Source organism: Neopsephotus bourkii, unplaced genomic scaffold (assembly GCF_033783945.1).
Source record: "Neopsephotus bourkii isolate Nb327-2 ecotype Australia unplaced genomic scaffold, CSIRO-AGI_Nbou_v1 NB_1820, whole genome shotgun sequence".
Lineage (NCBI taxonomy): Eukaryota > Metazoa > Chordata > Aves > Psittaciformes > Psittacidae > Neopsephotus > Neopsephotus bourkii.
The window spans coordinates 9,816,548-9,831,355 of NW_026902293.1; the positions used below are offsets into that span (position 1 = coordinate 9,816,548).

Here is a 14,808-nt window from a genome sequence, read left to right on the forward strand (position 1 = left end):
GTATAAATGGTAAAGACAGAGGAAACTCAAATACTAAATAACTATAGCTCTTTCAATTGAAAAGATCTGTTTTCAAGGAACAGATCAATGTAGTAATTATTGTAAAAATGATTACAATATGATATACTTCATACAGCTTAAATTTGACTGCTTGTCAGTAGGAGAGGAAAGTGTGATTTGCCGTCAGATTCAAAAGCTCATACTTGTCCACTTCTGCCATTCTGCCTCCCTTATTCAACTCTTCCAATGTTGCTCTAAAAGAAAATTAATTTTGGCTGAATTTATAAAGTAAATCTTTCTTTCTGTGAGGTTTTTTTACTTCACAGTTTGTGTGAAGCAGGCTTTAAAACATTGGCCAGAAGTCTGAGAGCAATGACAACCAGGGATTTGAGACAGGAGAATTAGTAGCAGCTCCAAGTATCAGTGGGTACGAAGGTCTCTGTCATTAAGGACCACGACTAAATAAACATGCTGGGATATGATTGCTTTATTGCTGTTTGCTCATTTTATGTCATTTTATTGCCTTACTAATGGCTATAGGATTAGGTGTGTAAGGGAGTTCTGAAAATGTGGAGCTAAAAGGTATATAAAAAGTGTGTGCTTTCCATAGATTCCAACTTTTTTCTCATCATGGATGATGGAGAGACTAATTTACCTTGAATAGATAAGCATGGGTAGGGATAGAGGCACAGAGGGACCTAAATAGCAGATCCATTTCAAGGCTTCATCCTCACTTTAGTACACCTGATGGTTTCTATGTGTCTTTATAGTGGCCCCAGTGGGAGAGGCTGTGTCATTACAAGTAGTGCTTTTTCCTTCACAGTTAGTCAAACAGTATGTTTCTTAACCAGTGTCTAAATGTGAAAATATTCAGAGAAGAATTAATTATATGTGTATTTAAGTATTAAATAAAACACTCTAATTTCTGATATTGCTCGCATCAATCTGGTATATTGGTGTAACTACCACTTCTGACGACAGAAAGTACTGATGGGCTAATAATTTTACTGCTTTCTATTTTGCATGCACTGCAGTTTATAGGTTTGATAAAGAATGTAGTGCCTCAGCAGACTTACAATTTAGACTGTAAGAATCTCTGTTCTTGACTAAAGTCCTGTTGTATCTAAATAAGGAGAGTTAGTTTCATCCCTGATGCCCAGAAATGATTTTCTGTCTTGTCAGTTTCTTCCAAGGGAAAGAACGATGTATGACCCAAAAGGTTTCTAGTGAAATAAAAAGCAAAGCAAGGAATATTCTCTTAGTTGAAGCTGGTGGATGTATATTTTTTTAATAGGAAAACCTGAAAATTGCATGCTCTTTTTTGGATCTTAACGGCACAAAGTTAAATTTGGGATGCAGAAAAGGTACTTCAGAACTTTATGAGTGTCCAGTGTGTATTTTGTTTGTATTCAATGATTACTTATAAATGTACAGAGTACACATACACAAGAATTGTTGTGGTTTAAACCCAGCTGGCAACCATGTACCATGCAGCCTCTCACCTAGGAACAAAATTAACTCTATCCAGACAAAACCAGGACAGTATCTGTAGAACTAATAGGTAGCACTGACATAAATATGCATAAAGTAAAAATATAGTTACTGCCCAGCTAAAGCTTAGCATTTAAAAGTGCAGTTTACCCAAGAAAAGTCAATGAGCCTGCAAGAGTTGTAAAGTAGTTCTCAAGGTTACTACAAAATGTCCCTTTGTTTCCTTTAGGCCTTCATCCTTCATGAAACCCTCTCCACATAGTCAAATTAAACTTCTTTTTCTTTCAGGCTTTTCTACAACAAATCCTGGTTTACTATGCAGTTTACCCAGTACCTAAACATTAGAGTAATCCAAAGAGCAGGGAATCTTTTATTCATATGCTTCTATGTCAACACTTCTACACTCTTAAAAACCATTTTGTCTCTTATTCCCTGTATGTAATCCTTCCAGATAGTATTTTAAGACATTGTATAAATTCTGTGCTTTTTTATTCTACAAGTGGAAGAAAATCTGGCATCAACACTTTCTGATGACTTAAGCGTTTTCTCAAAGTTTCTTTAATCTTCAGAATTGCCTTTGTACCTTGAGTGAAAGCACTGTGTTCTCAACTCTTATAATCCAAATAAGAATTTTCTTTAGGAGCATATTTGGTTTGCATTCCATTTATTTTACTCTTATTGGCTGCAGGTATTACATAGAGGATGGAAAAACAGCCTAGGAAATCAGCCTTCCCTCATCTGTATATGGAGAACTGAAGATTCTGTACAGTGTTGTGTTCTTTTTTGAATGTAAGTAAAGTTTTGCTGCATGCTTCACCAACCTTCTTGCTTGCTAGCTGTCCTATTTCAGCATTCCACTCTCAGAAAAAGATGAACATTTGGACATGCAACTGATGAAAAGGTCATGAGTTCCTGAAAACCACATAAATACCTCAGAAACTGGAGAAATTCGTGCTAGGTTTCTGGAAGGTATGCACACACCAAAGATTTTTGTTAAATGGTATAATTATGTTATTCACCCAAGCCTGTGTGTGCTCCTCATGAGACAATTGCTCCCTCACCATATCTTACGACTTTCTCCAGTTGTCCAGATTTTCCAGTATCTTTCTGGGAAAGGTGCACGGAAGACCCATGAGCCACTAGTTTTTGTTTTGCGTTTGTTTGATTGTTTGTTTTCTTTTGGTTTCTTTGTTTGTTTGTTTGGTTTTTTTTTAATGCTTTAAAGAGCTAATTGAGGATTTGCAGCTCCAACATGTATTGACCTTGGAGACCCAGTCCTTAAAAGGGGATGATTTTTTCCTACTGATTTCATTAGAATTTGAGTGAGTAGGTATTCTTCAGTTCTGGGCCATGAATATACAGCACTTCAAAAAATATTTTTCCCTTTTCCACTTTCTTAAGTAAATTTATTGTGAATGTTTCCTTCCATACCCCAGTGAACTCCATGATTCCTGTTCCTTCCCACTCAGCAGCAACTTGTGCATTTTGAATTCAGTCCTGCTTGGTTCATCAGGATGATTTTTGCACATTTTCCCTTTTTAATTATATAACACCACTTTTGCACAGTTTGTGCAAACATCCTTTGGAATTGTTACAATTTGATTTTCTGACAAGGATAGTTCCAAAGAAGAGAAATGATTGGCAGAGGAAATGCTGCCGATGTATATCTTATTTGCAATTCTAATAACAGCTTTGTGAATTTGAACACATTAGTAAAGAGCACTTCACTCAAGTGCACATTATTGCAGAACTTGCTAAACATGCCTAAGAATAATGCTACTCCAATATGGGCAAATTAGATGGATAACATCGTTTGCAGCAGTTGTTAATTATGTATCAGCTGCAGTCATAGCACAATTCTGTTAATTGCTTATCACATTAAGGTTAACTTGCTGTCATTTATATTTGTTTAATTCATAATTAGAAAAACACACTTGATACAGTTCACTGACCACTTTTAAAACACATATTCATGATGTAAATACTCAGCGACATAAGACTAGAAGAGATCTCCTGAGTCATCAATTTGACTGATGTCACCAACCTTTTCATAAATTCCTCTCAACATCTTAAAACCAGTTAGGTTCCTCATAAAATAGAAGTTTGTTACAGTGCTGTAACCCTGCCATGTTTAGAAGCTTTCCACTTGCCAGTTTCAGATTTATGCCTTCGTTCTTATGGCAGCATTGTTTTATCATCTAAATAATTCCCTGCCCCTCTATGATGTTGAACATGCATGGTTTATTTGTGAAATAAACTCCCTCTCACTCTTTGCATCCTTCAGATGGGCAAAACATCTTTTAGTCTTCTTCCATAAGATCTGAATTCTCATGCCCTGAACATGGCTGGCAAGCCATTAGTACTCCTTAATTCCAGCCATAATGGCAGCTTTTAACCCCCCCCCCCCTTGTGCAGATGGAAGAAGAAATGCCATTCACTGTCAGATGAATGACAGCAGGAGGTGTAGACGAGTTCTCCTGGCTCTATGAAATGTGTGCAGAAGTACTGGTGGAAGAGACTGTCTGGCTTCTTATTTTGGCTAAGTGAACATACATGGCAGTATTTTAATTAAAACTTTTTGAGACAGATAAGTGAGTCTGTTCAAACTAAGTCTCTTATGGTAATTTAATTTATGTATATATCTAAAAAAAATTAGGGAGTGACATCATTGTTTAGCCACAACAGAAAGGTATTGTGTTTCTGAAAGAATAAAAATTCAGTTAAGTGAAAAACTGGGAGACAGTTGTGGAACAGTCTTGTACTGGGGGAAGAATTAGGGAGCTGGATGGAGGGAAGCTCTGCTCAGAAAAACCAAAGGGTCTTGGTAGACAGAGTGCAGTGCATGAGCCAGCACTGTCTCCTGAAACCAGAGGACCAACAGCATCCTGGGCTGTATTTAGCAGGATCGAGGGAAGTGATCACTCCATTTTACTCAGCAGTTGTTAGATGTCATCTAAACTGCTGAATCCAGTTTTGCCCCTTCCCTTCCCCTCTACCCTCTTCATTCTTCAAAGATAGGCATGAATAGTGGACATGTGGACTCAAGTATCATAAACACTATCTTTATTTGTCCTTTGCCTCAGTTCTCTGTTCAGGAAAAGGGGAATATAGTTTGTCCCTCTGTCACAGATACGGAGAAAATGTTACTGAATGCAAAGTTTTATGATAAAATGATGGAGCCTACATACATGAACAAATTAAAACCAAGAAATACACATGGGCATTGCTGATGTCCATAAGAACCACTCAGACACAGCTGTTATATATGATATTTAAGGTAGATATGATTACTTAACCTACATTATTGCAGCTGAATGTAACTTTTCAGATTGCATCTTGATAATTTTTATTGTGGTTGTGGTCAGCGGCTCAATGTCCAGTTGGAAAACAGTAATGAGTGCTGTCCCTCAAGGATCAGTGTTGGGACTGATCTTGTTCGACATCTTTGTCGGTGACATGGACAGTGGGATTGAGTGCACCCTCAGCAAGTTTGCTGATGACACCAAGCTGTGTGGTTCGATTGATACACTGGAGGGAAGGAATGCCATCCAGAGAGACCTTGACACACTTGTGAGGCAGGCTGATGCCAGTCTTATGAAGTTTATCCATGCCAAGTGCAAGGTCCTACATTTGGGTTGGATCAATCCCAGGAACAGCTACGAGATGGGCAGAGAAGAGATTCACAGCAGCCCTGTGGATAAGGACTTGGGGGTGTTGGTCGATGAGAAAATGAACATGAGCCAGCAGTGTGCACTTGCAGTCCAGAAAGCCAACCGTATCCTGGGCTGCATCAAAAGGAGTGTGACCAGCAGCAGGTTGAGGGAGAGGATCCTGCCCCTCTACTCTGCTCTTGTGAGACCCCACTTGGAGTATTGTGTGCAGTTCTGGTATCCTCAACATAAAAAGGACATGGAACTGTTGGAACAAGTCCAGAGAAGGGCCACAAGAATGATCAGGGGACTGGAGCACCTCCTGTATGAAGACAGACTGAGAAAGTTGGGGCTGTTCAGTCTGGAGAAGAGAAGGCTGCGTGGAGACCTCATAGCAGCCTTCCAGTATCTGAAGGGGGCCTATAGGGATGCTGGGGAGGGACTCTTCATTAGGGACTGTAGTGGTAGGACAAGGGGTAATGGGTTAAAACTTAAACAGGGGACGTTTAAATTGGATATAAAGAAAAGGTTCTTTGCTGTGAGGATGGTGAGGCACTGGAATGTGTTTCCCAAGGAAGGTGTGAATGTTCCATCCCTGGTGGTGCTCGAGGCCCAGTTGGACAGAGCCTTGAGTGACATGGTTTAGTGTGAGGTGTCCCTGCCCATGGCAGGGGGGTTGGAACTTAATGATCTTAAGTTCCTTTCCAATCCTAACTCACTAACTATTCTGATTCTATGATTCTATAACTGCACCTATGTCCATTTCTCAAAGTTTCCTCTTACCTGCTTTTAAGATTGATACTAAGCACAACTTCACAGGACAGTTTCCATGCCAATGCAGTTTTTCCTGCTCTGCTTGATCAGTGCTCTGGCTTTATTAACTAGAGAGATGCAGCCCACCTTATTTTTCTAATATTTATCATCAGCTTTTAAAAGGGACTTTTACTGATCTTGATCCTATTAAAATCACTGTTAAAAATGTGTTTGGCGCAGGTATGTGTGTATTTCTTGGAAGTCACAGCTAATGTTTCTGTTCCTACCTGGAAACACACCTGATGTGTTAAAATAAAAAGAGGAACACTGTCCACTGCAGAGTGGATCTCTATGTCCACAAGAAAGAATAGACTTAAGCTCTTCCAGAATCTGTTTTATATGCTCTGGGATCTGAATTTACAAGACTTGCAGTGCAGATGCCTCTTTCCATAAAGGTATCAAGTGTCCAGGTCCTCTACTATTCTCAGGATAGCCCTGTTTGTATTTTGCAAGGAGATATGGTTGTTATTTCATGTTTGTTGAAACCAAGAATGATGTTGTTCTCTTAAGAAAAATGTAATTTTAATATGAAATTTCTTGGTTTATGACGTTTTCTGTGGCCCAGTTTAGGGTATTTTAGAAGCTTTGAATTGTTGGTTTTGATATACTTTACAAGCTATTTTTTCAGCAATACTAAATCCCATAATATGTTATTGTTCTCAAAACAGAAAGCATCCCTTTAAAATTCAGGGTATTTAAAATGCATGCCTCCCTAGAAGATAATTTGCTCTAAAAAAAATCTTCATATTTATTCGATGCATAAAATTCAATAATTTTGATACTTTAAAGAGCTGTTCCAAAATGTAATTGAAACAGAATGTTTCAATGTTTTCGTGTTGTTCCTTTATAAGGGTAATATTTTGAAATTTCTGTCCTTTTGTCATAATTTCAGTTTAAACTCATAGACTTTAACATGCTCTGAACTTCCCATTAACTGATTTTCATAAGAATAAAATTGAGAGAAGTTGCCAAGCTAAGCATAACCATGGTAGTGCCTTGGAAGAGTTAAGTCAAGTGTGTTGATACAACATTCTTTCTGCAGGAATGTGATGAGTCAGTTTAGACTCTAGTTAAAATGTTTAATTTTAGACAGAGTAACTGAAAATAATGGGAATTCTCTGCCTAGTTATTTAATTACCCTTTTTCATAGGACCATGAGTTATATAGTCACTAGCACAGGCAGAAAGGTACTGAGTTAGTATTGAAACAGTATGTAGAATATATAACTAATTCAGAAGAGGATAGAATATAGAAATTTGAAGACTTGCTGCGATTAATTCATCACACACAAACAAAAGATCCTAGGGAAACTGAAAAATAAAAAGCACCAAATAAACCTTACCTTTATGCTGGTTAACCTTTTTTTGAACTCTTTTATTGTGTATGACAAAGGCAATGGTGTTTACCTGGGGAAAAAAAAAAATCATTATGCAGTATTTCTCAAGATAAATGTGGATAATTTGTAAATAAAATTTATCTAACTGGTTATAAAAAACATTGTTTATGAGCAAGTTTGTATAAAAACCTGCCAAGAAGGCTTCTTAAGAAATTACTAATCACGTGGGGATGACTGAACAACAGTGTTTAGTCTTGCTTATCAATATCATAATGGCTTGGCTTTATCTTATACCTGAACTCTTTCCTCTTTTCTTCTCATTTCATTCTGTTCTGTAGGACAAGTCTCTGATTAATTTCCTGTGTATATCAGAAAATAATGAGTTACCTGATTTAAGCAAATAATTAACAAGTGACTCCAGTCATTTAACTGTAACTCAGCAAAACTCACCACAAAACTATGCTACAAAAATCCTTTAAACCATCTAAACTGTCTATGCTTCATGGCTATTGTGAGTTTTTAAGAATAAAATGAATTGAAGAATATTAAGCTAAAATAGAAATATTAAACAGTAAAGTCTACCTAATAGCAAGTCACATACTTAACAGTATGGCTTATCTGTTGCTATGTAAAAAGCAGAAGTATCCTATTTTTTATCCTTCCTCTCCATGAGAATGAACAATTTTCTAATAGTGCCTGCTAAACCCAGATAGGGTTAGCAAATTTACTGTTAATCTGGACACAAAGCAAGCACAGGAATGGATTGAAGGGAAAAATCCAGATTTGCAACTATCTCATGGAGGGAATCTGTATATGGACAATACAATGTAAAGAATTACTAGGACCCAGGATGTAGAAGGAAGAGTTTCCCCCTGTCAAATCCATTTTTGTAGGTATACTTAATGATAATTCAGGAGGCAAATCCAGCTGTCAGAAAAACACTGACAATAAATTCCTGTTTGTGCATATATACACATACATATGTATGGATAAACCAAGATTTTAAATCTGCATAACATTTGATATCCATGTATGCTGCAATCTACTGCAAACAGCTTCCTGGAACAGCTAGATAAAGGAATGTAACTACTCTGTGTTCTCAGTCTTTACCTCCTATGTCCTGTACCTGGCATACTATGTTCTGACTGAGTAGCACAGAAGAGAACACAGCAGAGCAGAGCAGTCTGTTTTTTTGTTGGAAGGGACTTAAAACTTTCAACTCGTCCAACTGCCTGACCACTTCAGGGCTGACCAAGCTAAAGCCTGTTATTAAGGGTACTGTCAAAATTCCTCTTAAACACCAGCAGGCTTGGGGCATTGACCACCTCCCTAGGAAGCCTGTTCTGGTGTTTGACCACTCTCTTAGTGAAGAAATGTTTCCTATTGACCGGTCTAAACCTCCCCTGGCGCAGCTTTGAACCAGTCCCATGCATCCTATCAGTGTCCCAGGGAGATCAGCATCTCCCTATCTCTCCACTTCCCCTCCTCAGGAAGCTATAGAGAGCAATGAGATGGCCCCTTAACACTGTAATCAGGCTTCCACTTCACCATTAGCTATCCCTCTAAATCTTCTATAAATGTGTTTCTTCAGTAGGCATCATCACAACCTTGACTCTTCCATCACCCAGACACACTGCTCTCTATCAGTGCAGTTGCAGAGCTACTAGTTGATGTTTTGTGGTGACCTATATACAGTGCTCTATGTATGACGCCTTGATTATGAGATGGCTTTTCCTGGACTATTTCTTACTCTTCAGTGGTGGTGTTAATTGGTGAAAGGCTGTCCTATGCTAAGTTGTAGGCTGAGAAATCTCAGGAGAAAGTTTTAAAGTTGTTAGATGCTGACATACAGTTATTATAGGAGTAATCCAGCTCTCTTTAGTTGAAGAAACTCAGTGCAACATAATAAAATAATAATAATAATAATAATAATAATAATAATAATAATAATAATAATAATAAATAAAAATAGCAAAAATCTCCCTGAATCTGGTAGGTAATCAAGGGCTGGAGAGTGCAGCTGCAGAACCACCACACATAGATTCACCTCTCATTTCAGTAAACCATGACAGCACACACAGGTTGTCTGGAAAATGTAGAAGATATTATCTTAATAATTTTGATCTGTGCAGACAGTGGATGAATGCAATATGAGGATCATCCTCAAAACACACCTTTCTGTTAAAGAGAATGCAACTAAGAGTCTGCAAACTGGAATGTGTATTGTACCTTGTGAGGTGCTGCTCCAGGTACTCACTGATGTATGTGTGAATGTATAAGTGATAAATAAAATCAGATAAACCAGACAGATTTGTTTACCTTGAGCTTAAATCGTGGATGTAACATCTTCCCTTTGCATATGACACCATTCTATTACTGTTGCTATGCTAGTAGCATATCGCCTCAGTGACAATGTGGTATATAAAGTGAATAAATCATATATCCTTTTAGAATAAACTGCTGGAGGATCTGAAAGTGGACTATATCCTTAGCCAGTGTAAATTATCTTAAGAGTTATCCTACAGCAACTATTCTTCAGACTCAAAATATTTTAGAGCTTTCATAATCCTTTGATATTTCCCCTCAAGTACAGACAGGGCAAAGACCCTAGTGGATGCAGGATTAAAATGGTAAATTGCACTTCGTAGAATTTGGAGTATTAAATCTCTTACACACTTTTGAATCTCTGATGTAGATTACTCATTGACTTCTTCATAACTATTTTTGGATTGTTTCCAGCTTGAAAAATGTGCTGAACAGGGTGGGTCTGTAGTGTTTTGACAAGGCATGTTCTTTATCTTCTGCATTTATTCATATTCATGGTAGTTGAGGTTGTAGCCAGGTGTTCTTAGAGAGGGATACTTTATGAAGCCCAAAGCATAAAGACAATTCAGACCTTGTAGTAATGTTCTGTTCCCTGTTACACCAAAATGAAAAAATAAAAAAAAAACAACCCAACCCTCATCATAACTTATTAAAGAAAGCTATGTATTTTTCCTGTGTGATACAGTGGAGCCCAACATAATAAATCACCAATTCAAATGCAAAAAGGGGCAGATTCAATATGTGTAAGAATCTCATTTTTGTAGGATGCTTGAGGTGGTCTAAGTGTCTAGAAATGTGTGTAATGGAAACAGGCTTAGCCTAGACTTTCTACAAAGGTTTGTACTTAGGTTTCACCTGGCGTGATTTGTTGCAGCTTATTTTACCACCTTGCCTAGTAGATGTGCTATGAAAACCTGTTACTCAGTTCTGGTACTGGCTTTACTGGTATTATTTAACCACATTTTTTTTTTAGGACAAAGTCAAAAGGAAGCTGCAAAATGAAAAGGCATAGAAGCCTCTAAGTGCCATGAATTTACTTGCTAAAGCTGATAGTTAATGCTGGGTTTGAGAAGTGTGTAGGAGATGGTGCCTTTAATCATCTTACTGCAAGAAATTGTGCTGTACATTTGTTCTCACGATTCACAGATTGTTCTGAAGAATCTTTTAATGTTAACCAGTTCAAAGGCAATTTTGTCATTGTTTGGCTCTGATTATTTTTTTTTTTGGGGGGGGGTGGTGGGTGGGCATGGAATGGCTGTGTTAAGACACTTGCTATAATGTTTTAATGTTGTAAGGGATCATAGCCGTGTTTCCATCATGGTGTTTAGGTCTTAAGCACAAATGACTATTTATTTTCCAAGATTTCTAAGAAGTTTGGTGGTGTCATTTAGATTTTATCATTAACTTTTAGATCTGATCCAAATTTAACATTTTTATTTAAAAAATAAGAAGTTAGCCATCTCTATCAAGTAAACTAACACTACAGTGTTACAAATCCTTTAGTGTCAAATGTCATAATTTTGTATGGTTTAGAATACAAGCAAACATTTCCCAGTCATTACTCATGGACCATTTATGAAATACTTGGGTGTGGGTGGTAGCAGAGCTGATGTGATGGTGACTGTCAGTTCTCTCCCTGGCGCTGAGGGTATCCTGTTAGATAGTATGGCACTGAGGGTATCTTACTAGTCTTTCTAGACTGAGGAACCCTCAGTCTAGTATTTCATGGGGGTGTGTCTCTGTAAGCCAACGATGAGATTCTCTCCTGGCGTGTGGAAATTTGCACACTGCTTTTGGCCAATGTGAAGATCTTTGTCTGCTTTTACTGTAATAAGAAGATGTTCTGGCTCAGCTCATACAGTTTCATTAGGTTTTGTAAGTACAGTTTTTCTTCGTACGCTGTCTCAGGTGTGTGCTAGCATATGGGATGGAAGACACATGAAAATGTGTGTGTTATCAACATACTGGGCAAATATGCTAGTTTACTGGTAAAAATAGGATGCCTTCTGAATACGTCCACCTTAATTCACTGTACTTGCAAAGCAAGAAATACTGTGAAGATGTGTTAATCACTCAGAAAACATGGAAACAAGAAAAAATACCTTTAAATTAAGGCTTTTTTTTCTGGGGATCTACATTTCTTCATTTCTTACTGAGCTGGAATGCCAAAAGAACATATTAGTACCTATTAAAAAGGAAAAAAAACCAAAAAAACCCCTGTTTTTCAGTAGTGATAGTAGTTTGCGGTTTGTTTTTATTTACAGGAACACTTTTATGGAAATAACCTGTATTTTATTAGCTTTTGTTCTGTTTTATAGCACAGTCAGATAGAATGATTACATTTATTATGGAGAGCTGAGCAATTAACAGAGTTAATAGTCTTAAGATAAAATAGGAATGCTTTCTGCATGTGATCGTAGAGTCATCATATGTAAAGAAAAAGCATGACAAACCACATGAACAAAAGCATTATTGTGTAGCTTTGTCTTTCTTCACAATTACTGAAAAAAATATTTTGAAAAATGATTTCTCACTCAAGTTTATAGTACTGCTTATGTCAAAGGAGTGTTTCTCAGTTTGACTAATTATAAAATTTTAAAACTTCTGCTTACCCAAGTCTAATATTTCTTGGCTGTCATTAGTAGATGAATTGACTTAGAATTTGAACGAACATCTCATACTCCAAGCTGTGAGGTCATTCATAATTTAGAAAACAGTGCAGGTATCCAATATGAAGAGAAATACGCTGTGTGGGGGTCTGAAGACTAGTGAACATTATAGAGCTTGGATTGACATAGGACCAGAAGCTGCTCATCATTAGCTTCTTTCCTCAACTCCTCTAATTCCAGGACTGCGTTCTGATCCACCTACTCCTGAAATGCTAATTATACATATTAAACTTTTAATATACATATTAATATACATATTAATATATACATATATATACATATTAATATATATACATATTAAACTATACATATTATACTTTACAGTAGTCATTAGTATACATTAATTGGCCATGATGTACATCATTGTGCCAAAAAGTCCTCAGAAAGCAGATTTTTATGAATGTAAAATTTCACTATGAGAAGTTTCTGTAGCAAAACATGAAAAAAGTATAAAGAACGTCTTTCTTATAGTGCACATTTTTCCATATTAAAAAATCAATTGAAGCGAGTTTTTATATGACAGAGGTATGAAGGGTCAATTCATTCCCTCTCTTTAGCAGTCACTGAGGGGCCTGTTTTGGCAGCACTGAAGAAATTCTGCTAAGAGCAGAGGGAATAGCAGGATTTGATCATGTCATAGATGATATCTTCCATCTTACATTCATTGACTTATTTTAAATTTACTCATATTCCAGAATGTTGTCAGGACTGGAGTTTTGAAATAAAAGCCAGGTAGTTTTAGATTTGTTTTTATTTGTGCAGAATAAAATTTTGGTATGAAAAAGCCAGAGATTATTTACAGAAAATCTCATGAAAACGTATGCTCTAAGGAGCAAAAGACACTCTAAAGTATAAACCTTTGTATTTTATCTTAAATAGCATATTTAATGCAATGAATAGCTTGCCATGTAACTAGTAGCAATTACTACACAAATTAAAAAATGTTGTAGCAAATACAAGTTCTTCTGCTGAAGAAACTTTTCAAACTGAGTCATTAAGTAGTATCAAATTATTCCTTCTTGTGATGATAACGCTATTGTGATTTCCTAAACAAATATGAGCTGTCAGCAAATAACTTTGTATCAGTTTTGTTAAATATGTGGCTTTAAGAAAATAAAAAAGTATTAGCTATGGTTGAGGACTGGGCAACTTTGCATACTTCTAGTACTGTGAAATGATACTTTCTGAGTAGAATATTTTCCATGATCGTAGGCATGAAATATTCTAACATTTCAATGATAAACTTAAGTACATTATAAAATTCTGATCTGTTGTCTTCTGTACTGTATAAGAATTATTTGTACTTACATTGATTGTTAATAAAAGTGCTGTTCATAAGGAGGCAGAACTTTACAGGTTTGTCTTTTTTAAGAAGTTTTTCAGTTTTTTGATATTTTACTGAATATAATAATGGATGAATGGTTTAAAGGAAAAGGAATAACAGTAGGTGAAAAGGACGGCAGTGCCTCTGGAAAGCCTCCAAAATGTGGAGAATTTGTGAAAGCAGTACCATGATAGTAATTGCTCTTTGGTTTGGAGATACCTCTGTGACTTAGACAAGAATCCTGTTGTCATAATTAAGCCACTGGAATCCACTGGAGTCAGGAGAACTCGTCTGAGACTGCATCTGCGTGTCCACAAGGAGACAGGATTATTTGTAACTCTCAGGTTACTCTGGGGACTTGGAAATTAGAAGGGTGTATTTCAGGGGGCTTTTTTTCTAGGTCTTTCACTGTAAATTTTTCTTCTTCATTGGTAGCTTGTCTGTCATCAATCTCTTAATCAGAGAGTTGTTTCATTGTGCCATTTTGCAGGTACTTATGCTGAACAGCAACTGCACGCATTCTTTCCATTAAAATGAATTTCAATGACGTATAAACAGTTACTAGCTCTTGTTAATTAAACATAAACTGGGCAGTTTTCTCATTTATGTAAACTTTTATGTAACTTGTTCAACAGTGTCAAGGGTAGGTTTCTGTAAAGAATTTATTAAGAAGTAATAACACTTGAAGTTCTGCTATCCAACGTTTAAAAGTGCCTGATTAGCAAGTGAAATTCAGCTATCTTTTGCACAGATTGAAGCAGTTTTACAGGAGCGTTTTTAAGTGGGTTTGTACAGGGCACGTGTACCAGCTGATGAACAGTGATGACCTACTCAGATATTCTTCTTTTCAGAGAAAGTGAATGATATTTTTTTTCCCTGTGTGTCTGAATGGTGCTTGAAAACAACGTGCTGCTATGACATGGGAAGAAGGGTTAGAGCGGGAAGCCACCTTCTGAGAGTGTGCAAGGTCCACTGCCTAGAGCCATTGCAGCAATACAGTGTGTGATGGGGATATATACACTGGCCTTGCTTTAGAGCTTTTGTTGCTCGAGGCCTTGGATCCGCATGCCTACACAGCCAACTCATTCCCACTGTTAACGCTAGGAGTTGTAAAAATGGGAGGGTTTGCATCTATCTTTTAAAATATGATGATGGATGCTTTGCGTATGAGGATAGTCCATAATCCTATCACCCTTCCTT

General features: G+C 36.9%; 1 protein-coding gene and 1 long non-coding RNA gene across 5 annotated transcripts in view; one reads left to right on the plus strand and one right to left on the minus strand.

Moving 5' to 3' along the window:
* The window catches only part of HNF4G (hepatocyte nuclear factor 4 gamma), a 59,983-nt gene that overhangs the window by 24,347 nt on the left and 20,828 nt on the right, over positions 1–14,808 (plus strand). For 2 of the 4 annotated variants that reach the window (XM_061343060.1, XM_061343061.1), the window contains exon 2: positions 2,180–2,280. The gene's annotated coding sequence lies outside the window, so the exon portion shown is untranslated. Of the gene's footprint in view, positions 1–1,034; positions 1,087–2,033; positions 2,281–14,808 lie in introns of those variants that run through there. The other 2 variants (XM_061343062.1, XM_061343059.1) reach the window with 2 other exon arrangements.
* Positions 214–7,668, minus strand: LOC133206791 (uncharacterized). The gene is made up of 3 exons (XR_009723882.1): positions 7,515–7,668; positions 7,297–7,360; positions 214–1,223 (listed from the first exon to the last, which is right to left on the minus strand). It is a non-coding gene; the product is annotated as an uncharacterized LOC133206791 (long non-coding RNA).